Below are 22,128 nucleotides of genomic sequence, written 5' to 3' on the forward strand. Positions count from 1 at the left end.
TTCCGTATGTGTATCGACTACAGAGAACTCAAAAAACTGACGGTCAAGAATCGTTACCCTCTGACTCGCATAGACGATCTATTTAACCAATTGCAAGGGGAGAACTACTTTTCCAAAATTGATCTAAGATCCGGATATCACTAGTTACGAGTGCTAGAGGAGGATGTCGCAAAGATAGCTTTCCGAACTCGTTATGGACACTACGATTTCGTGGTGATGCCGTTCGGATTGACCAATGCACCAACAGTTTTCATGGATCTGATGAATAGAGTATGCCGACCTTACTTGGATCAGTTCGTCATTGTCTTCATAGATGACATCCTGATCTACTCCCGAAGTAAGGAAGAGCATGGCGATCACCTGCGACAGGTTCTAGGAACTTTACGAATAGAGAAGCTCTATGCGAAGTTCTCTAAATGCGAATTTTGGATCCGAAGAGTCGAATTCTTAGGACACGTGGTAAGCGAAGAAGGAATCCACGTGTACATGTGGTAAGCGAAGAAGGAATCCACGTCGACCCATCCAAAATTAAAGCCATTGAGAACTGGTCTGCACCGAATTCGCCTACAGAAATTCGTCAATTTCTAGGCCTCGCTGGCTACTATCGCAGGTTCATACAGAGATTCTCCCAAATTGCAAAACCTCTTACAACACTGACCTAGAAAAGCATGGCCCTGACTGGGAAGAGAAATAGGAGAGAGCGTTCCAAACGCTCATACGAGCCTTGTGCACCGCACCAGTACTTTCCCTCCCCGAAGGGATAGAAGACTTTATAGTCTATTGCGATGCATCGAATCAAGGGCTCGGGTGTGTTCTGATGCAGCAAGGTAAAGTCATCGCCTATGCCTCGAGACAGCTGAAGACACATTAGGTCAACTACACGACCCATGATCTTGAACTAGGAGCAGTTGTGTTTGCTCTGAAGATATGGAGACATTACCTCTACGGTACGAAGAGCACTATCTTTACAGACCACAAAAGTCTGCAACATATTTTCGACTAGAAGGAGCTCAACATGAGACAACGATGGTGGGTCGAGCTACTCAGTGACTACGAATGCGAAATTCGTTATCATCTGGGTAAAACCAATGTAGTAGCTGACGCCCTAAGTCGGAAGGAATATTCTGGTCGTAGAGTCAAATCTTTGACTATAACTATCCATTCACACTTGTCCACACAAATTAAGGCTGCACAACTCGACGCTTTGAAACCTGAAAACGTGGCAGGTGAATCCCTGAGAGGAATGGATAAGAACTTGGAAGTTAAGGGTGGCGGAGCTTATTATCTCATGGACCGGATCTGGACACCGAAACATGGTGGTTTCCAAGACTTGGTCATGACCGAGGCACACAATACTCGGTATTTCGTCCACCCAGGTTCAGATAAGATGTATCTGGATCTCAAAAAGCTATACTGGTGGCCTAAAATGAAAGCACAGATTGCTACCTTCGTAAGAACATGCCTTACTTGAGCAAAGGTTAAGGTCGAGTACCAGATGCCCTCCGGTTTACTACAACAACCAGATATTCCAGAATGGAAGTGGGAGCGGATCACTATGGATTTCATAACCAAGTTTCCCAAGACAACGGGTGGACTTGATACCATATGGGTCATCGTCGATAGATTGACCAAGTATGCACACTTCCTGCCTATCAAAGAAACTGGCAAGATGAAGAAACTTACAAGAACTTACATTGGGGAGATTGTAAGACTGCACGGTGTTCCCTTATGTATTATCTCAGACAGAGATAGCAGATTCACTTGAAGGTTTTGGCAGTCATTACAAAGTTCCCTAGGAACTAGGCTGGACATGAGTACGGCCTACCACCCACAGACCGACGGGCAAAGTGATAGGACCATCCAAACATTGGAAGATATGTTGAGAGCCTGTGTGATTGACTTTGGAAAGGCATGGGATACTTATTTACCCCTCGTCGAGTTTTCCTACAATAACAGTTATCACACGAGCATCAAGGTTGCTCCATACGAAGCCCTCTATGGTCGAAAGTGCAGATCCCCTCTGTGCTGGGCTAAAGTGGAGGATACCCAATTAGCTAAGGGGAAAGCTTTTGATAGTACTCTCACCGGCCCGTAAATCATTCAGGAAACGACAGAGAAGATCGTTCAGATCCGTGAATGATTGAAAGCCTCTAGAGACCGACAGAAGAGCTATGCTGATAAGCGAAGGAAACCTTTGGAATTCCAAGTGGGAGACCGAGTCCTTCTCAAAGTCTCACCTTGGAAGGGCTTGATATGCTTTGGTAAGCGTGGAAAGCTTAATCCCAAATACATAGGGCCCTTCGAGATTCTCGCAAGAATCGGCCCTGTAGCATACAAACTCAATCTACCCGACGAACTTCGTAATGTACATTCTACATTCCACGTCTCTAGATCAACGACAACCTCAATTTCATGGAAGAACCGGTAGAAGTCATGGACCGAGAAGTCAAGTAAACAAAGCAAAGCCGTATCCCAATTGTGAAGGTGCGCTGGAACGCCAAGCGAGGACTAGAATTCACTTGGGAGCGTGAGGATCAGATGAAACTAAAATACCCTCATCTCTTTGCTTAGTTATTTGTAACTACTTATATTGTTTAGACTTTAATTTCGGGACGAAATTCCGTTAACAGGGGGATGATGTGACAACCCGAAATTTCCATTTGGTCAAACCCTAAAAGTAAACCACTTCGTATCATAAGTTAATGGAATTATTTCTTATTTTTAAGAAATATATAGTTCGTTTGATTATTTTAATATTATTTTTAAATGAACGGGTGAAAGAAAGTGTCGTCTCGGGTTTTGATTTTTGAAAACCGCAAACACTTCGCGTATTAGAAACACCCGACCAAACTTTTATGTTTTGGGTTTAGAAATCAATCAAAACTGTGAACTCATGCTTATGTATGAGTTTACTCCCCAAAAACTAGTCATTTGTGTTTACTCCCCAAAAGTCAAAAGAGTAAACTCCAAAAACTCTCTCAAGTATCATCCAAGATTTAATTCCAAATCTTCAATCTTGTAAGTGTTCCAACCATTTCAAGTTATTAAAACACTTAATCTAGTGTTTGTGCATCTATCCATCCATTCATTTATGTATTTTGTTTAGATTTTCCAAAACACCAAGAACACACACTAAGTGTTCTTGGCCTTTTAGCTCAAATCAAGCCTTCTAATAGTAAGTGCTTCCATCCTTGAGTGATTGTAAACTAGTATTACATTTAAACACCAGCAAAATATGTCAAGAACACAAGAAAAGAGGTGTTCACGGTCCAAGGAGATGCTTGGGCCGTAAACACCATAAAGTGCACCAAAGTGTGCCTAAGTCCTTATCTAAGCGTTAGTTTGAGGTATAAACCATCATTAACATGTTTAAACCTTCCTTTATTGTGTTTAAGCCTTGAAAAACATCAAATACCCACAATTATAGGTGTTTACAGTTTGGGGATCTCCCAAAACCGTGAACACACTAAAGTATGTTTAAATGGGTCATTTTCCTTTCTTAGGCTTAGAAACTAGCTTGTACACTTACCTAATTATGTTAAGGACTTGAAACCATGGCTATTCACTCCTCCATATGGGTTTACGGTTTTAAACCCAAAGGAAAACGCCATGAGGCTATAAACTCCTCCAAAGAGGTGTTTTGTTTCCCTAGTCCCTTCCAAAGGCCAAAGCACTTAGTAGAAATGCTTCAATAGGCTTGCTAAACCACAAAACAACACTTGGACATTAAAACTAGAGCTTTCGACCGTAAACTCTAGAGTTTACTGCCGTAAACTCCCTAAGTCTTGACCATCAAAATCGTAAACTCCAAGGGAGTTTACCCTTGAACTCCAAACACCCTAGCCTTGACCTACCAACACTTGGATACAATCCTTGTGATCTTTAACACTTGAAACAAAGTGTTTTCATGTTCTAGGGTGTCCTAACTTAATTTATTAGTTATAAATTGGCTAATTATATATATATATATATATATATATATATATATATATATATATATATATATATATATATATATATATATATATATATATATATATTCATTATATGATAACTAGGCTCGTGCGTGTGTACAAGTCTTTATTTGTCACCTAGCACCGTACGCGACACTTCAATCCAATCCACTCACCATAAGTGAGTTCATACCCCTTTAATTAACCTTTGAAATACTTTTAAATGTTTTAAATTCTTTTAAGGGGGGGGGGGGAATACAAGTTGAATACTTATAGTTATTTCATCAATCACATGTGATTAATAACTACAAAACCAATGATTTTACTGCTATTCAAACTGTTTATCAAAGCTGTTTTACTTCAAACTATTTATCAAAGCTGTTTACTTCAAACCGTTTTACAAACTATTTTACTTATCCAATACTTTTACTTAAACTTTGTTATACTTATTATAAGTTGCATGCCCGTATATGTATAGTTATATATGCAATGTTTAAAAGGCTTAGGAAGGCCGCACACCCTATTTCCTTTTCCTCTATTTGGATGTGGTCTGGTGGGATATCGGGTAGCCTTCCGAAGGTCGTCTCAATATTAATTACATATCATGTGTACATATATAGTCATAAAAGTTCTTCCATGTTCATACGTACTAGTTACATCATTTGTAAGTTACCATCGGGGTAACGCAGGATCATACTTATACTATTGTTAGATCAATGAGTAAGTTCATTCATGAGTCAATACTTATTATTATGAGAACATATACAACTATACTAGAAAGAGAACATATACAACTATACTAGAAAGAGAACATATACAACTATACTAGAAGGAGAACATATACAACTATACTAGAAAGAGAACATATACAACTATTCTAGAAGGAGAACATATACAACTATACTAGAAGGAGAACATATACAACTATACTAGAAAGAGAACATATACAACAATACTAGTACGAGTAACATTACATAACATATACATGAATACATTAAACATTGTGATCCGTATCGGAGCATGACTTCAATGTCATGGAATGTGTAGTAGCCAGAGTCTCTTGAAGGGAGAGCGTGAGTTTGCGTATAGATCTATACTAGATTGACTATCCTACACCTTGTTGCTAGCTACAGCTGGACATGCAGGTCTGCGGGTGGCAAACGTCATTTCATTTTACGAGCTACATTTGTCGTTGTTTATCCAGTCGACAGTATGGTACAATTAATCACATGATACCTTAATATAAATCATGTTTAAGGTAGTTAGTATAGCAGTAGTTCCTATAATACAATACTACTGTACTACATTAATTTACCCTTTACATATTTAGTGATCTTTTCACTTAAATATTAATGTGCAAACTATATTTTGAGAATGATAGTTACACTTGGGAAAATTACACACTTTTACAGTAAACGAACATACAAAACAGTTACGCCTTGGTAGAAGGCTACTTTTAATAGAAAATATAGGTTTTTCTAAGAGATTCAAACTTTTACAAAGACTTACAAACATTGACGTACTTATATTACCAATGTTTACAAACTCATGTTTATAACTACGTTCAAACATTTTTGATACAACCACCGACACTAAAATACTTATGAACTCACCAGCTTTAACGCTGATAAACTCTTTCAAAATAACTTGTATTCTCAGGTCATCAGTAGACAGGTACTGAGACCAGCTTTTGAGAAGATGGAGCGCATTCAAGACTCATCTTATTATTTGATTTACATTTTTGGTGTCTATAACTGTACGGAACACGCTTGTATTAAAATTATATATATTTAATGCAATGGATGTTGTTGTTGCTTGTTTACTATTATACTGTGTTTTGATACTATACATGACGTCCTCCGCCTCAGAATGTTTCCGCCGTTCTTGGTTTTGAGGTGTGACAGTGCGTGTGGTTAACCGACACACTGATTGGTTCTAAGCAAAGGTGGCGAAGGGTGACTCATTATTTGGCATAGTTCGATGGATTGTGTGTGATTAACCGGCACATCGAATAGGTGACTGTAACAATGAGGGCACCATGTACATTTGCATGGTTATTCACACCCGCTTTCTGATCCTCGACATCCCAGTCAAAAACAAGAGAGGCATATCGAGATTTAAACATGCCATTGAAAAGTTCAATGAATCTCAAAAGAATCTAGGAATTATTAATACATTTAAAACCTAAACCTTTTATGTTTTTCATGGTGAAGATTTAGTGAATCGTAATTCACTTACCTCCAAATTATTTGCATGTTGGATTACGGCATCCCTTTTCTAATGTGTAAATAATGTTGTTGGATCCTAGCCCTAATTTTTCATTTTGGGTGTTTAATTAGGGATTCAATTCTAATCAAACTTTGTTCCGTTCTATTTAGAGATGTCTAACGCAAACACCAACAACGCTGCTGCTGGTTCATTCTAGCTAATGAGCCTATGTCAAAAAGTGACATTTGACGGATCGAATTTCAATGAATGGATAAGATACATTCGCATGATTGATCGTTATGAGGACAAATAATATGTTCTCGACAAGAAGCTTGAAAAGATCAATCTGGAAATCGCTACTCCTGAGGAAATGGTCGTCTTTGAGGCCCATGAGCGTGATGCAACGAAAGTTCATTGCATTATGCTGGCCACTATGAATCTTGTACTCCAAAAGTCCTATGAGGACATGTATCCCTACGAAATGCACCAAGATTTGCTAGAGAGGTACCACCAAAGCGCAAGGCAAGAGTGCTATGAGATCATCGCCAACATGATCCCCGCTAAGATAGGGAGTGGAGAGTCCCTAACCTCGCATTTGCAAAAGATGCAGAGGTACGTTGATCGTCTTCGCAAGTTAAATGTTAACTTTGGGGAATATTTGGCAATCGACATCATTCTCCACTCCTTGCCCTTGTGCTACAACCAATTTAGGAAAACCTACCATATGAACAAAGAAGAGGTCACCTTAAGAAAACTCCAAGGGCTCCTAAGGACTGCTGAAAGCAACCTCAAGGACAAGTTTGTTGCATCAACTCCCACTCCACCCATTGCTCCTAATTTAGCCATTGGGAAGGGAAAAAGAGTAAGGATCCTTCAAAGATCCACCACAAGGGAAAGCCCCAAGATGGTACCTCTTCTAGTGGAACCAAAATTGGTTCTGCTAAACCCAACTCAAACCCAAAGGAAGCAGAGTGCCACCACTGCCACAAAATAGGGCACTAGAAGAGAAGCTGCTCGGAATATCTGCAAGCCATCAAAGATGGGAAGATCAAGCCGTCTTTCGCAGGTATTTACAAAATTAAATCTAATGATTCATCACATGCTATTTCTTGAGTTCTTGATACAGGATATGTTTTTCATAAATGTTCTGATTTGCCGGGACTAAGAAGAGATAGGGACGTGGAGCGTGGGAGAATAAATCTGGTCATGGGGAACAGAAGATCGTCGCCTGTCACCAAGATTGGAGAGTACTCTTTAGCACTTAGTAATGGATTACGTTTAGATTTAAATACGTGTTGCTATTCGCCAGATATGGCAAGAAACATCATTTCATTTCATGGTTTGTTTAGACAAGGATTTGGATATACGTTTGATAATGAGAAAGGTTCGATTTATGCTTATCTAAATGGTGTTTTATATTTTGAAATGTTGCCTTGTAATGGAATTTATGAAACTGTTATGGTTATAGATAACCTAGGAAATGATGTATTGTGTGGATTCTTTCAATAGTACGGATAAAGCATGCTTGGGGCATTTTCATCTTGGACATGTGAACAAGAAACGCATAGCCCAACTCCAAAAGGATGGAGTATTGGAGTCATTCGACCTTAGAGTCAATGACGTGTGCGAGTCTTGTTTACTTGGAAAGATGACCTAGTCACCCTTCACTCGCACTTGTGAAAGGGGTGAGGGTTTATTGGATCTCATACACACCGATGTGTGTGGGCCCCTTAGATCCACCACAAGGCACGCGAACTGCTTCTATGTGATTTTCACCGATGATTATAGTAGATGTGGGTATATTTACTTAATTAAGCACAAGTCAGAAACCTTTGACAAGTTCAAAGAGTTTAAACAAGAAGTGGAGAATCAATTGGGCAGGAAAATCAAGATGCTTCAATCCGATCGAGGAGGAGAGTGCCTAATTCTTGAATTCCATGACTATCTCAAGGAATGCAGAATAGTTTCTCAATTGATGCCACCTAGGACACCGTAGTTGAATGGTGTGGCTGAGAGGCGTAATTGAACCCTGTTGTACATGGTTCATTCCATGATGAGTCGTGCTTCACTACCTATCTCATTCTGGGGGTATGCCTTAGAGATTGCCACCCATATCCTGAACTTAGTCCCTATAAAGAAGGTTGCCAAAACACGTCACGAGATATGGACAGGGAAAGCTCCCTTGTTGGCACACATCAAGGAAAACATCCCAATAGAGTGTGTAAGCTTGAGAAGTCCATTTATGGACTTAAGCAAGCATCTCGCAGATGGAATCCTTGCTTCGATGAGAAACTCAAAGAGTTTAGATTTGTACGAAGCGAAGATGAATCATGTGTGTATGTCAAAGCCAGTGGGAGTACAATTAGCTTCCTCGTATTGTATGTCGATGACATACTACTCATAGGAAATGACATCCCGAATCTGCAGGAAGTTAAGTGCTGGCTTGGTAAGTGCTTCGCTATGAAGGACCTAGGATAGTGAGAGACTGAAGTAAGAAACTAATAGGACTTAGTCAGTATACTTACTTGGACAAGGTGCTAAAATGTTTTAGTATGGAAACTCGAAGAAGGGAGAATTACCGATCCAAAGTAATGTCAAGATGAGTAAGACTCAAAGTTCGAGTACCGAAGCTGAGATAGCAGAGATGAGCTGAGTACCTTATGCTTCCACAGTTGGCTCAATAATGTATGCTATGACTTACTCGCCCTGATGTGGCCTTCGCTTTGAGCATGGTCATTAGATATCAAGGGAACCCTAGCAGAGCACATTGGACCGCAGTTAAGAATATCCTTAAGTACTTCGGAGGACCAAGGAATGGTTTCTAGTACTCAGATGGAGTGATGACTTAAAGGTGTGAGGGTATATTAACTCCAGTTTCCAGACCGACAGGGACAACTATCGTTCACAGTTGGGCTGGGTCTTTACCCTTAATGGAGAAGCAGTTACTTGGAAAAGTTCCAAGCAAGAAACCGTAGCTGATTCAACGTGCGAATCAGAGTACATTGTAGCGAGTGAAGCGTCAAAGGAGGCGATATGGTTGAAGAACTTCATTGGAGACCTTGGAGTTGTACCTTCCATAAAGGATCCTATGGAAATTTTTTGTGATAATCAAGGAGCGGTTACCTTGACCAAGGAATCGAGGGATCATGATGGATCTCGACATATCGATAGAAAATATCACTTTATTAGACATCGGGTAAAAGAAGGACTTCTCATAGTTAAGAGGATATCGTCAGAGATAACCCAGCAGATCTGCTTAAGAAGGGACTTAGTAGGGTTAAGAAATTGCAGCATGCTAGGAGACTTGGGCTGGAGGATGATATTAGTTTGGATTAGATAGTTTAGAAATGTGTAATAGATAAATGTAATTGACATTTGATGATTAAATAAAGGAGTATTATATATAAGTACAGTTAGTGTCTTATTTTGATTGTTTAACTATTATTTTGCTTTGCATGTTTTGACTTCTTGAATAATTCAGTTAATTAAGAATAATCTAATTATTCAAACGGTCCACAGTCGTTCATATGTTGGAAGTAGGTATGAATGAAGACTGTCATGAATTGATGTGTAGATTGTCTGAAAGGTATTAGACATAACAAAGGTTTGTTACAATGTTCATGAGTACTTATGAATAAGTTTTGAGCATTGGAATAAACCCGCGCTTGCTGGAATCACTTCATGGAATTTATCACGAGTGATCGCAAGACGATAATATCATATGGTCTTAAAACCAAGATATATGGTTTATTGGTTTCTAATTGATTGTGCATTGATAATGCAAATCTGCATCAGTAACTTGATGTCATAAATCACATTGTTGTGTATAATTTGATTAGTGGGTAGTAAATGCATATAAGTCGAAGTTTATCTATTTCTTTTATCCTAAGAGGGTAAAAGCGATATCAGGGCCCGTTGATGATTTTATTTGACTTATGTGTCGGGCCCAGTCAGGAATGAATTGATGTGTTCAATTAAGTTCTAAGTAAAATGAATCTGATATTGTGAAACAAGTTGTTGGAAAATAAGTATGACTATGTTCCATGAGATTATCCGCAGAATATCTTGAACAGAGGACTGTATGATCCCTTATCTAAAGGATAGGTTGCTGATAAGATTAGAGTTTGATAGCATCTTTGAGAGATATGATTGCTAATCGAGTTATACTTGCATTTGTGGTTACTAGAGTTATCCAAGTAGGAGACTGTTTGATTAGTGTGTAAGTCTCTAACCATATTTAGTAAGTACTTGACCCGGTTGTGCATGGCCTTTTGGGTTGCATTCACTAAAGCAACTTGACTGGAGAAATAATAGAGAAACAGGTTATTATGATTTATTAATATATTATAAGAATAATATATTAACGGAGAGATCATATTTGTTTAATTAATATTGGTCAATAACTAATTAAGAATTAATTCTATGATCAAATGTAATTAATTGAACTAGAGGGGCTGAATTGTAATTATGTGATAGTTGCAAATTAGGGCATTGGATGCCCCAAGGATGGGGTGGACGAATTCAAGGTGATAAGGCCTTAGAATTCGTCCATGATAAGGATTCAAGGCTTATCTTATGGGCTGCTTGGTGGGCAAGTAACCAGATAAGGATAAGGACTGAAACCCTAATCTCTACCCTATATAAAGACCTGTTAGGCCTTAGAAAATCGGCCACTTGATCCCAAGAAGACTTAGAGCCGATTTTTGCCTCTCCCCCTACCTCTCTCTCTCTCTTGCCTCTCCATTTGCTTGTGTTGTTTGTGAGCCATTAGAGGTACTACACTTGTGGTACTTGCTTCCCAAGACAAGGAGATTGAAGACTAGTGTTGTTATTATCAATATAACAACAAGAGGTATGTAATTCCTTCTACTATATAGATTTCAAAATACCTAGGTGCGTGCTAAGGTTCTTCTTGTGTTCATAATGTTGTGTATCTAATAGTGAAAACATAGATCCAAATCTAGGGTTGTATGCACACATAGGATTGTTTGTATAAAACCCATTAGATACATCTGGGTGGCTCTTGGCGCATAAAAAAGCGAGACTTATGAGCATCCTCCAGCACTATCTGTCTGATCCCTGTGGAAACAGGTACCGAAACCAGAACACACCGGGTCAATAAACCTCGACTATCCATGAAAACCATATTGATCTCCGCCCTAATCCTTTCTTGTTTGTAGTTCTGTTTACAAACTCCCTCTGTCTGTTCCTCTCTAATCAATCCCAAAAGCGAAGATGTAACAACCTGATTTTCAATACCAAAAATTTTATTTTTATATAACGATTTATAAAAAAAAATTATATTGAAAAGTCATCAAGTCACTTCATTTCATAAAACCATAGCCTTATGTCTCAAAACCATATCATGAAATAGTAACAATGTCCGAGTACAATCCCAAGAATTTCATAATGTAGAAATCATGTGTGTGTGAGGAATTGCTACCATGCCAGGCCCTTCCCCTTCACTGAAAAGGTACCTGAAAAACAAAACCAAAAACTCTAAGTACATAGTTTATAGAGTTCCTCCATAATACCACATACCACATAATCAATGTACGATCAGGCAATTCTAGGGTGTCAACCTACCCTGTCTGGCAATTTTTGGGTGTCAACCTACCATGTCTCGCAATTCTATGGTGCCTACCTACCCTTTCTAGAAATTCTAGGGTGCCAACCTACCTTGTTTGGCAATTTTGCGGTGCCCGACCTACACTCCGGTTTATCTCAACCAGCTACGGGGACTATTTCACCCCTACTATTATCATATAATAACATAGCATAAACATACTGCCAGGAATATCTTGGATTCCCAACCTACCCTGGCGGTCCTCACAACCGATAATGGGGTCTATCCACCCCTCCAACCACTATCACATAATATCATAGCATAACATACTATCAGACATATCTGGGTGCCCGACCTACCCTGTCGGTCCTTATAGCCGATATTGGGGTCTATCAACCCCTCATACTAATATCACATAATTTCATAGCATACTAACACATAAATCATAACAAATAGTGGCATACAAGACAATTATCACACAGACAATTATCTTAACTATAATCAACTACTAGTGGGTTGGCATTGGTGCCTTCGACCCACGTCTACTTGAAGGTAACTCACCTCAATATTGTGTAGTGTCTGAACTGTCCTCGGTGTTGGGCTCAATTCCTCTCAAGCTCCTACACATAACAATCTTCCTTAATTACTTTTTCATACTCCTAACCCTTTCAAGGGTCAACTCGGTAAAAGTCAAGGTCAACACCCTGATCAAAGTCAACTTTTGGTCAAAGTCAACATTTGGTTGACTCAGCTCACTGAGTTGGTCCACCACCTCGTCGAGTTCCATAATCCTCACAATACTAGAACTCCAATCCTACCCATCGAGTCTTTCGAGAAGTCATCAAGTTCTCCTTCATACAAAATCAGGAGCTTTTGTTCATGACTTGTCGAGTTCATCCTTGAACTCATAGAGTCCTACTTCATAATTGAGATGTTTAGCCCTTGACTCACCAAGTTCTTCCTTGAACTCATCGAGTTCTTTGACCTTCGATTCCATAATCACATCCCTCTTGCTAACTCCTCTTCTAGACTCAACCAGATTGCTCAGAAACAGAAAAGGTTGGGGAACCATGACCCGACTCGCTGAGTCCTATAAACGACTCGTCGAGTCCCCCAAAGTCCAAGTCCATCCATTCGATTTCAGTCTATTACAGCCAAAGCATAGATATGACCTCCTAGGGTCGATATAACGCGTAAAGTTACAAACTTTACGTGCATGCATGGGTGTTATGAAGCTAGAACACCAAAACCAAGCTACAAAGGAATTCTAATGCATGGGATAGGGCCATAGCTCAATAAATGTGGCAATTTTAAGCTTTCTGAGCTCAAATGATTCCATATCTGAAGCCATTACACTAATATGAACTCAAATCCCGAAATTGAATTAGAAATGGCCCAAAAATAACAATATGCAAGCTCTAAAGAAGATCTAAGTGATGGGAAGCCAAGTTATAAGCTTTATACCTCAAAGAATCTGGAAAATACAACCCAAGCTCAGGATCTACTTCCTTCCTCTTGACACTACTAGAAAATAGCCCTTTAATGACGCGCAAACAATGACACTCGCTGATAAAGGACGCGCATTTGTATGTGCCCTAAAAAATAATGTCAATTTTGTAAAATTTGAAGGATAGTAGACACGCATTTATGCGTGCCCTAAAATTAGTGTTAGAAAAGAAAAAAAAAAGAAATGCGGAGGGTGCCTTTCATAAAATGTGCGTCCTCTAAATGTGTTGCTTTATAATTTTAATGAAACACGCGTTTTTAAGGCGGGATTTCACCCACCTATTGAATCCCAAAAATTAAACCCCCCGCCTCTTCCAACTAGCAAGAAAAAGCCCTAGGGCCTTCGTCTTCATGGCCGCCGCTTCAGAGAACGATACTGTTGATATCTCTACCGTAACAACAACCACCATCAATATATCTAGAAGCACCAGATCGTGCCATTACACCTCAAACCATCTTCCCTGCAAACCATCGACTGCTATCTCACTTCACCTTTCTTCATCTAACAGAGCAGAAGGAAGAGGGAGATGGCGAACATAAAAGGGTCGAATAACAAAATCACATGAACCGATATTGATATTAATTCTAGGGCTTTTTTTAAGACTCAAAACACTCGCTCACTCAGTGCTCTATAGCATCGATCCGACGACCTGGCCTCACCTTCCGGCAATCCCTTGCTCACTTCTGCTCATTGACGATCTCATGCTCACCTAACCTCAAATTCCTTTGTTTCAATCTTTTGCAGAAAGCCCAAATACATGCTCGCCCCGTTTTTGACGCTCAGAAACGATCAAGGGAAAGCGCCTTGGTATGTGAGAAGATGTATTTTGGGAAATAGGGGATTTTGGTTCTACGAGTTCTTATAACCCTAGGAATCAAGAACCCTGTATTCTCACACCGGATTCATAGTTGAAGTCTACCGGAGACTCGGAGAGGAAAGTGTACGGATGAGCCCAATGGGTCGGGGAATAGCTGAGGAAGCGCTAGTCCTTCTTCGTAAAAGACTAAGTGATCTCAATTTCACCTTCTCCCTCTTCTCCTATTGTCCCGACAGCAACTACAGGTTCGATTGATGCTTATTCGAATTTTCTATATATCTTCTAATTATATATACGTGAATATTATAATCCATTTTTTTTTCTTGTCCTCCATTGTGAAGTATTTAAGCTCTGAACAAATTTCAGCAAGTTGAAATTTATCTATCAAGTTTGATAACTGAGGCTGTAACATATTAGCCTCTTTTATTAGGGTTTCAATGAAAGATGAATAAGATTCAGAAGTATCACAAAGCTGAAATGCAGCACGAGCTCCTTCAATATCTCCTGTTTTCTATTTCTATACACATTATTTTTTAAAATTGGTAAGCAATGTGGTTTTTGTTGTTTTTGGGCAATCTGTTACACTGTTTCTTTTGCATTGACTTGGGTATCTCCTCTTCAATTGCTATCTATATAAGTGTGTGTTTGTTTATTTACTTAATTTTGTTATTAGGTAAGAGCAAGGGAAGCAAAGCTTAATCTGGGTTGTGGAGAAGGAGAAGGGAATATGCTTGAAGGGCGGGACATCCATATACATTTCCCAGCAGGAGCAGCTCCAAAAGATGCTTCATCTGTATCCCACTTTGAAATAATAGCAAATTAGCAAACATATATGCAGAAACAACGAAGTGTTTTTGTAAGTATAATGTATTGACTACATTTTGTTGATTTTAGACTCTTTGTATTTGCAACATCCATAAATTTGTACTTAAATCCAAAGGTTCAATCAATGAAGTTAATCAAATTGCACAGGTTGATGATCCACGTGTGGTGCTAATCAAGCTTGCAGACCGTCTACACAACATGAGAACCATGTATGACTTGTTTCCATATCTACCATGAATCTTTGCATTGCATGATCCCGACAAGAAAAATATTTCTGATAATTCCATTTCAAACTCGAGTGATTTTAATTTCACTGTTACTTCTCTTGTTCATTGGTTGGTAAAGGTCTTGGAAAGTAGAGAAAATTCATTCTTTCTTTTTGTCAAGGGAGGTTTAACACTCTATTCAATAAGTTATTCACTCACTGCAATGCTTTAACTTACAGTTTACACTCTCTTGCTTTCAGTTATGCTCTACCTTCGGGCAAGGCTAAAGCTGTAGCACAGGATACTTTGGTCATTTGGTGCTCTCTTGCTTCCAGATTGGGCCATTGGGCTTTAAAAGCTGAACTTGAAGACCTTTGTTTTGCTGTTCTTCAGGTCAGTGGTTTCTACACTATAAAGCTAATATAGTGATGAATCATGAATGTGTTCTAATGCATGATATTTATCTCAATTGTTCATTCTACGCAACTAATGATCGAATCATATGTTGCATGTGCTAAAATAAGATTCCAACTAATACTTGTAGTGTGTGCAGCCTCAGATCTTCCAGCAAATGCGATCTGACCTGGCCTCCTTGTGGACACCCAGCAACAGCAGTAGCAGGGTAGGCAACCTGAGAAGACTATCAGCCAAAAGTAGCTCAAATCCTGAGTATGAAGCATCAACAGAAGATGTCGTAGTCAGCATGAAGGTAATTCCCCCCTCATTTCTTCCCCTTATATATATATACACTACTAGGTGTTTGACTTTCCATTAGATATATTTAATTAGGATATGAATTGGTGACTCCTTTTTTCAACCCACAGGATCTTTTGCAGGCTGTTATTCCATTTGATCTCCTGCTTGATCGAAGAAAACGTATTAAATATATTCAAGATCCAGGGTCATGCTCAGAGGTCCAAACAAAACCAAAGGTCGTGAGGGATGTTGGGATTGCCCTAGCATCTCTGGTCGTTTGTGAGGAAGAACTAGAACGCGAGTTGTTTATATCAACCTCGTAAGATCATGTGAGATAGATCTTCAGCCTTCAGTCTTGTTTACCCTGCCTTGACTCTGGTGTGCTTGTCATTCTTACCTGTGCAGCTATGTTCCTGGAATGGAGGTAACCTTATCTAGCCGCCTTAAAAGTTTTTACAGCATCTATAGTAAGGTAGGTATAAGTGATCTCCATAAATAATCTTAGAAAGAATACATGATTCAGTTATGTAGATGATTATGCTAATATTTCTCTCAGATGAATCGTAAAGATGTGAGCATTGATAAAGTATATGATGCACGTGCACTGAGAGTAATTGTTGGAGATAAAAGTGGAACTTTAAATGGACAAACTGTCGAGTGTTGCTACAGTCTTCTAAATATCATACACAAGTTTATACTTTATATAAGTAGCATAAAATGGATAACTACATGCTAAAACTTATTATGCCCAGACAAGAAGAAAAAAAAATTCTTAATAAGTGACAGATGTGTAATATAAATAAAAGTTGTTTGGTTCATCTTCTGCAGGCTTTGGACACCAATTGATGGCGAGTTTGACGATTACATTGTCAATCCAAAGTCAGGCGGATATCAGGTAAATATCTATCTCACTATACTTTTTTGTATGCTGCTGATATTAGGTATACCTTTTCATATTTGTGTGAGTAATGCATTCTGTTTCCTTCTTATCTCTTATTTTTGTCAATGCCCACAAATTCTGACTCTCTTTTTATACGGTCTCTGCATACTGCAGTGCATGGTCCAGAAAACTCACCCTTGGAAGTCTAAATAAGAACGCAGGTATACAATATATATATATATATAACAATTTTTTTTTAATAGAGCATGCATGAATATGTTGAGCATGGAGTTGCTGCCCATTAGCTTTACAAAGAAGCTGGTAATAAGTTGTCTGCGAAGAGCAATGTAATTGGTTCGGAGATTACATCATCCTCATATCTCTCGAATGACATGGAAGATAAAAGTCCAGTTGAAGATGATGTGTTTCACAAATAGAGGTCTCAAAAACCAGGAGATCTGGTCCTTAGAGTTGAAGGAAGCCATTTGTTTGCTGCAGTAATTGTCAGGTATTTAAAATCATGTTTCTTTTTTTAATTAATGCTTGACATGGTTTGATGACACCTGCTGCAATTCATAGTGGATGATGATGGAAGGGATCTGCTTGTGGCTGCGAGCTTCGTACTCGCTGCTTCTGAAGCAGTTGCGGACATAAGATCTTCTTCTCAAAGAAAGTGGTGGGAAGCTTATGCAAGATTGTACAAGAAGGTTGATATAAACGTCTCCCCAGATGTGGTGGTGAGGGTGTTACAGAGAGGGGGGGGGGGAGAATGAATTCAGATGTAAACGTCTCCCCAGGTGTGGTGGCTGTATCTGTTCTTGTCATCCTTCTCATAAGGTAATTAATTCAAATTTGCATGGGTATAATTGTCATTTCACCTCTCATTCTTGCTTTTAAAATGGTAAATTTTGTTTGTTAGGTTTTTTACCGGACACAAAAAGGACGATAAGGATCAAGTGGTATTTATTGCTGGGAAAACTAGTCTTGGGGATGCTGTTGATGGAGCAATCAAAATTTTCACTATTGAAGAATGTATTTAGCAACTAGTATTTACTTCATGTATTTTTATTAAGTTTCCTTTTTTACCATTCTTCTAATTTGATGAATCTTTAGGTCATGATTGTTGTTGTTGCGGTTCTAGAAGGACTTCCATTAGTTGTCACATTAACGTAAGTTGAACATTTTCTTATAATTATTAATCTAGTTCTTTTAAATGAGTTTCTGATTAGTAAAATATAAATCATGTTGCTCATAATTACAGGCTGGCATACTCGATGCGAAAAATGATGTCGGATAAAGCGTTGGTAAGTTTTATAATTTTGTTTACTATAAATCTCTCAGGGGCATTTTGGTAATTTTTCACGTGCAGGTTCGGAGGCTATCTGCTTGTGAAACAATGGGTTGTTATATATTTGTTGATTAATTAGAGTTGATTAATGAAGTTATATACGTTGCATGTGAATCGATACCAATCAGGTTGTTTTTGAGCCCATATGAACTAACACCAACGCATAAGAATATTAAGATGAAATTTTGTTGATTATAAGAAGATGAAATTTTTGTGCATTAACATTTGGTTTATGCAGGCATCAACAAAGATTTTGGCACGCCAATTGGTGAGGCTTAGACAACAAATAGCCAACCTACAAAGTAGTCGGGCTCAAATGAGGGGCATAACAACACATACACAGGTAAATTTTCAAATGGCAACTTGTATCTTTTTTGTCATAAATAAATTATACCACATGATTGACTTTCTATGGTTTTAACTTCTCCCAGGCATTAGTTGCACACTCTTCTGTGGCTGTTGGGATGAAAGATGCTACCAAGGCAATGGCAGCAATGAATAAGGTTGGTTATACAGCAACATATATATATATATATATATATATATATATATATATATATATATATATATATATATATATATATATAATGTCCTGGTTAGTAAAAATTTGTAAGTATAATGCTATACATTGTCATGAGATTATCAATGTAGCCCTACACTACACTTTTCTGAGGAAGGTAATCCTCAACTACTTTTTTTACCACTGACATATTCTCAAGTCACTAGAAAACGACCTATTTATTCTCAACTGCATGTAAACCACATTTTACATGTCATATTTTAATTAACAGGAGACACTGTTAAGTGTTATGTGTTAATCTCCTATATAATGTTTTCATGCAGTTTTGAAACTTAATGGAACTTGGATCTGTTATATGGTATCATTAAAGAAGTGGTCAAAGGTCTGACTTCTATTATCTAGTTGATGATCTTTATGTTTTCATGTTTCTTTTTATTCCTTCTTTCCTCCATAGTCCTCCTTGCAGATTTCTGTAAACCCTAGAGGAATTCTGTCACCACTTCCTTCACAATCCTTCTACAATTTCCAAAATCGTTATCCTTCTGATTCAAAAGACACTGACATGGATCTTCCAAGTCTAGCTGTAGGTATATGTTTTTCTTAATGAATAATGTAATCATATGTATGAATATGAAATAAAGTTTGTTATTTAGTATGTAATAATCATGTATAGGGAGAAAACAACTTCTATTGATTTGTTTTATCTTTCTAAGGATCGATTATTTGTATGATATTAAATTTTATGCAATGGATTGTATTTTTTGTATATAGTATTTTATTTTTTGTTATGAGACATTAAATGAAAATTTAATTTGAAAATTAGTAAATCTATAAATAATATTTTTTTTTAACATTTAAAATTACGATACGCAAAAATGTGTGTCATCTTCATTTATGAAATAGCCGTTCTTGACAGGGGCTTCCTTGATACGCATTGCGTGTCATTAACACACACGTCGTAAGGTTACGACGCGCGAATGCGTGTCGTCTTTCTTTATGACAGGGCCTTCCTTGATACACATTGCATGTCGTAAACGCGCGTCGTAATTGCGCGTCGTAAATGAGCGTCGTAAATGCGCGCCGTCTATAGAGGACGCGCAAAAGCGCGTCGTCTCTCTTTATGACAGGGCCTTCCTTGACGCGCATTTGCGCGTCGTCGGAGCCTTTTATGACGCGCAATGAGCGTTGTAAAAGGCTGTTTTTCTAGTAGTGTGAATCTCCAAGTCTTTCCTTCCTTCTCCAAGCTTTAAGTCACCAAAATGGCATAAAATAACTTACGAACACTCACAAGCCGATTAGGGTGTCGTGAATAGGGTTTGAAGGTGATGGAGGCTGGAGTGGAGGCCATATAAGGTGTTTAAATAGGGTGAAAACCCTAAAAATTAGGGTATGATTCCGATAGCTCTATTCGTCTAGTCGGAGCTTCCGACTCATCGAGTAGACTCTTCCTCCCGCGTCCAAGATTCACTCCTACTCGACGAGTTTGGGGCCTCCAACTCGACGAGTCCTAGTATAAAAATGAAAAAATTCATATTAAAAATATGTATCGGGAACCGAGCATTACAATTCTCCCCCATTTATTTTAGACTTCATCCTCGAAGTCGGCTGCTACATCCGAAAAAAGCTCGGGGTAGTTCTCCCTCATATCGTCCTCTAGCTGCCAAGTCCATTCTGAGCCCTTGCGTTGCTGCCATTGTACATTCACCGGCTCGACCCTCTTGTTCCTCAGATCCTTCGACTTCCTTTTGAGGATAGCTACTGGTCGCTCTCTGTAGTTTAGGATGTCATCAAATTGAATATCCTCTAGAGGCACCACTGCAGAGTCATCTACTAAGCTCTTCCACAGCTAGGAGACGTGAAAGGTACTGTGAATCTAGCTAGGCTTGGATGGCAGTCCAACCTATACCCCTCCTTGCCCACCCAGGCTGCAACACTGAAAGGTCCAATGTACCTGGGGTGCAACATGCCCTACTTTCTGAATCAGATGACACCTTTCCAAGGTAACACCTTCAGGAGGACCACATCCCCGACCTGGAAATCCAGGTCCGAGTGACTCTTGTCGGCATAACTTTTTTGCTGAATCTAAGTAATCTGAAGCTTGCTTCAGACCTTTTGGATCCTCTTCATCGTCTTAAGTACCACTTCGGTACTCCCCACAACCCTCTATCCAACCTCACCCCAACATATAGGGGTCTGCACATCCTCCTGTATAGCATCTCGTGGTAGCTATTATTGTAGTAAAACTCTGCCAATGGAATGTATGTATCCCAATTTCCACCAAACTCTAAAACACATGCCCACAGCATATCCTCCAAAGTCTGGATGGTCCGCTCGCTCAAACCATCCATCTGCGGGTGAAAAGTGGTGCTAAAGTGTAGACGAGTACCCAACTCGTCGTGACACTTCTACCAGAATCTAGAAGTGACGAGATACTACCTCCCTGATGTAGATGTCCGCCATCTTCTTGGCCAAAATACTCTCCTGGATCAGGATGAAATGGGCACTCTTGGTCAACCGATCACGATGACCCAAATCGAATCTACTCCCTGTGCGGTCCTGGGAAGCTGTGTGATGAAATCCATAGTAATATCTTCCAATTTCCACATAAGGATGTCCAATGGTTGTGTCTTGCCATGAGGCCTCTGGTGCTCGGCCTTGACCTTCCTGCAGGTCAGGCATCTTGCAACGTACTAGCCTACATCCCGCTTCATGTAGGGCCACCAATAACCAAGACAGAGATCTTTGTACATCTTCGTCGCCCCAGGATGAATAGAAAACCTGGGTTTGTGTTCCTCATCCAAAAAAATCTATCGTACTCCTCAGCAGTATAGAACCTAGACCCTCCCATGCAGGGTCATCAGCCCCTGACTATCATAGTCAAACGAGGCCACCCAGCCTACGATTCGCTTACAGTTCCGGCGGTCCTCTTTCATGCCCTCAACTTGCTCCTCTCGGATCCACTCCAACAGTGGAGTCACTACCGTCATCCTTAAGAAAATGTCTCTAATTAGGGCCACCTTGTGGCTAAGCACATCAGTCACAATGTTGGCTTTCCCTAGGTGGTAGAGGATCTCACAATCATAATCCTTCACCACATCTAGTGACCTATGTTGCCTCATGTTCAGATTTGGTTGATCCATGAGGTACCTCAAACTCTTGTGGTCCGTGTAAATGGTACATCGGTCTTCATAGAGGTCATGTCAGCAAATCATGAGGGCGAAAACTGTTGGGTTATGAGCATTCTAACACTCCTAAGTGTACATGCAACCCTAAATACCTTGGATCTATGTTTTCTCTATTATACATGCAAATATGAACATCCAAGGTATTATCCTAATCTAGCATACAAAACTATCAATATAACAAGATAGAATACATACCTCTTTGATGGTGCTTGTCTTCATGAAGCTTGAGTGCCTAGTGCCCCAAGTGTGACACCTCAAATGGTTCACAATCATCAAAACACTTAGAATAACTTGAGAGAGTTCTACACTTCATGAAAATCGGCTAGCCCTTTCTTACTCTCACTAGTGGCCGATTTTGGTCAAGAATAATATCTATATATAGTGTTACAATTAGGGTAAACTCTAATTGTCATGACT

At 39.1% G+C, this 22,128-nt stretch overlaps 3 long non-coding RNA genes across 3 annotated transcripts; all 3 read left to right on the top strand.

Annotated features, from left to right (window-relative positions):
* Positions 1-14,825: 14,825 nt before the first annotated feature.
* Positions 14,826-15,455, top strand: LOC145039105 (uncharacterized). Its single transcript, XR_013679731.1, has 3 exons — positions 14,826-14,907; positions 15,024-15,085; positions 15,343-15,455. It is a non-coding gene; the product is annotated as an uncharacterized LOC145039105 (long non-coding RNA).
* Positions 15,456-16,607: 1,152 nt separating this feature from the next.
* Positions 16,608-16,958, top strand: LOC145039106 (uncharacterized). Its single transcript, XR_013679732.1, has 3 exons — positions 16,608-16,673; positions 16,833-16,879; positions 16,922-16,958. It is a non-coding gene; the product is annotated as an uncharacterized LOC145039106 (long non-coding RNA).
* An 839-nt stretch (positions 16,959-17,797) lies between these two features.
* LOC145039108 (uncharacterized) lies at positions 17,798-18,359 on the top strand. The gene is made up of 3 exons (XR_013679733.1): positions 17,798-17,827; positions 17,920-17,962; positions 18,245-18,359. It is a non-coding gene; the product is annotated as an uncharacterized LOC145039108 (long non-coding RNA).
* Positions 18,360-22,128: the final 3,769 nt, after the last annotated feature.

This window comes from Lactuca saligna, chromosome 4 (assembly GCF_052625555.1).
Source record: "Lactuca saligna cultivar CGN05327 chromosome 4, ASM5262555v1, whole genome shotgun sequence".
In the NCBI taxonomy this organism is placed as follows: domain Eukaryota; kingdom Viridiplantae; phylum Streptophyta; class Magnoliopsida; order Asterales; family Asteraceae; genus Lactuca; species Lactuca saligna.